The sequence below is a fragment of the Spinacia oleracea genome, chromosome 6 (assembly GCF_020520425.1).
Source record: "Spinacia oleracea cultivar Varoflay chromosome 6, BTI_SOV_V1, whole genome shotgun sequence".
NCBI lineage: Eukaryota > Viridiplantae > Streptophyta > Magnoliopsida > Caryophyllales > Amaranthaceae > Spinacia > Spinacia oleracea.
In genome coordinates, this window is record NC_079492.1 from 3,779,056 (window position 1) to 3,781,610 (window position 2,555).

General features: G+C 42.5%; 1 non-coding gene across 1 annotated transcript; it reads right to left on the minus strand.

Annotated features, from left to right (window-relative positions):
- Positions 1-274: 274 nt before the first annotated feature.
- On the minus strand, positions 275-380 carry LOC130464682 (small nucleolar RNA R71). The gene has a single exon (XR_008925042.1). It is a non-coding gene; the product is annotated as a small nucleolar RNA R71 (small nucleolar RNA).
- Between the last annotated feature and the right edge of the window lie 2,175 nt (positions 381-2,555).

Sequence of the window (2,555 nt, forward strand, 5' to 3'; positions counted from 1 at the left end):
TTTGAGATCAAGCCCGCTCTAATCTCTATGGTCTCACAAAGTCAATTTGGTGGCCATCCATCTGAGGAACCCACCAACCATTTGCAGAGGTTCAACCAACTGTGTGGTACTATCAAGCATCAAGGGGTCACTCAAGACCAATTGAAAGTCATGTTGTTTGGTTTTAGCCTTCGTGATAAGGCTCAAACATGGTTGAATGATGTCAAGGAGACAGAGTGGAGTGCTATTTCACATGCCTTTCTAGAAGAATTCTTTCCACCCACCAAGACTGCTGAAATAAGGCATAAGCTGACTACATTCACTCAAGAACCTGGTGAATCACTTCGAGAAGCCTGGGATAGATTTAAGGCTTTGCAGCGGTCGTGTCCGCATCACAACATTGAAAAATGGTTCTTGGTTCAGATTTTCTACCATGGTTACCAAGATGAAACAAAGAACACGGTTGATTCTGCTGCTGGGGGTGTTTTTCTTGACAAAGAAGTGGATGCGGGTTATGATTTTCTTGCCAATTTAGCTGCCAACCATTACAGCACCACCAGATCCACATCTAAGAAGGGAAAATTGGATGTCGATGCTTATGCTCTATTGTCCTCACAAGTGGCAGCCTTGAACCTGAAGATCGATTCTTTGAAGGCTCCTCAGTCTAGTACTCCCCCAATGAGTATTAATGCTATGTCTAGTGTAGCTCCAGTGACAACTTCTTACTGCGAAGTATGTGGAATCCAAGGTCACTTTGGTCATGAGTGCTCTTATAGTTTACAGGATACTACGCAATTGGAGCAAGTGAATGCTTTTCAACAGAGACAACCCAATGACCCATACTCCAATTCATTTAATCCGGGTTGGAGGAATCATCCAAATTTCTCATATCGGGGCAACAATGTTCAGAATCCTCAACCCCAGCAACAATGGTCGCAACCACAGTTCCATCCACCTCAACCACATGTTGCTAGGCCTCCATTTCAACAAGGAGCCTCACATAATGCTCCCCCGGGGTTTAATAGGCCCCCGCATCAAGGATATCAACAATCCCCTCAGAGCAGTGCTACTCCAGAGCCTAACATGGGTGATCTGTATAAGCTCATTGCAAATATGCAGAAGACCGCAGAGATAGCTCAAAAGAACCATGATGAGAGCATCAAAGAGTTGAAGAATCAGAATAGAATGTTGGAGAATCAAGTTGCTCAACTTGCTGACACTCTATCTCAAAGGCAACCGGGTACACTACCAGGGCAACCTACTCCGCCCCAGAACAGAGAAAGTGCCAATGCTATCACTCTTAGAAGTGGCACTAAATATAATGGACCCCTGATGCCCACTGATGATGCAACTCTTGCTAAGGAGAACACAGATGGACCAGGGAAAGCAATTGATGCAGAGCCTCAAGTCCTGGAAGTTGGTAATGCTGATGATGTTGGTGCAAATAAGGGAAAAGAGAAGAATTCTGATTCTCTCCCTATTGTGCCTAAGTTACCTTTCCCTCACCGGATGCATAAAACTAAGGTTGATCAACAACTTGGTAAGTTCTTGGCAATGGTCAAGAATCTTGAGGTAACGGTCCCTTTTACTGATTTAATATCTCAAGTTCTTGTTTATGCAAAAATTTTGAAAGAGATGATCACTAAGAAAATGGATTATGGTGGTGTGGAGAGAGTTTCTCTAACTGAAGAGTGTAGTGCCATGTTGCAAAATAAGTCTCCACCCAAACTTAAGGATCCGGGTAGTTTTTCCATCCCCTGTCATGTAGGTGCATTGTTCATTGATAAAGCATTATGTGATTTAGGTGCAAGTGTGTCTGTCATGCCCCTTTCTGTCTGTAATAGGTTGAATATGGGAAAACTAAAATGCACACAAATCACTTTGCAAATGGCAGATCGTTCTATAAAATATCCTTTAGGTATTTTGGAGGATGTTCCTGTCCGGGTGGGAAAATTCTACATTCATGTTGATTTTGTGGTGCTAGATATGGAGGAGGATAGTCAAATCCCCATAATTTTGGGTAGGCCATTTTTATGTACTGCAGGTGCTGTTATTGATGTCAAGTCTGGGTCTCTTACTTTGAGTGTTGGTGATGATACTGTTACTTTTAATCTAACCAATGCTGTGAAGTCTCCTATGCTTGAGAATACTTGTTGCAGGATTGATATTGCAGAAGAGATTTCTCTAGACAACATTCCTAGAATGTTGTATGATGATCTATTGCTGGCGACTCTCACCTTGGAAGCCCATAAAGGAGAAGGAGATTTTGAGATTGATTCCTTGATCTCGGATTTAGATGGAATTGAAGTTGAGAAAGTCGATGGTTTTGAGGTATTGGCAACTGTTTGCTCTATTTCCGAGCCACAGGTAACGAAGGTAGAACTAAAACCATTACCATCTCACCTTAAATATGCATTTCTTGATGATAATGAGGATTTTCCTGTGATCGTTAATGCTGCACTCGACGATAGCCAGCTTTCCAAGCTTCTGACCGTGCTACGTATGCACAAAAAGGCAATCGGGTATAGCATTGACGATCTCAAGGGCATTAGTCCTGACTTTTGTATGCATAGAAT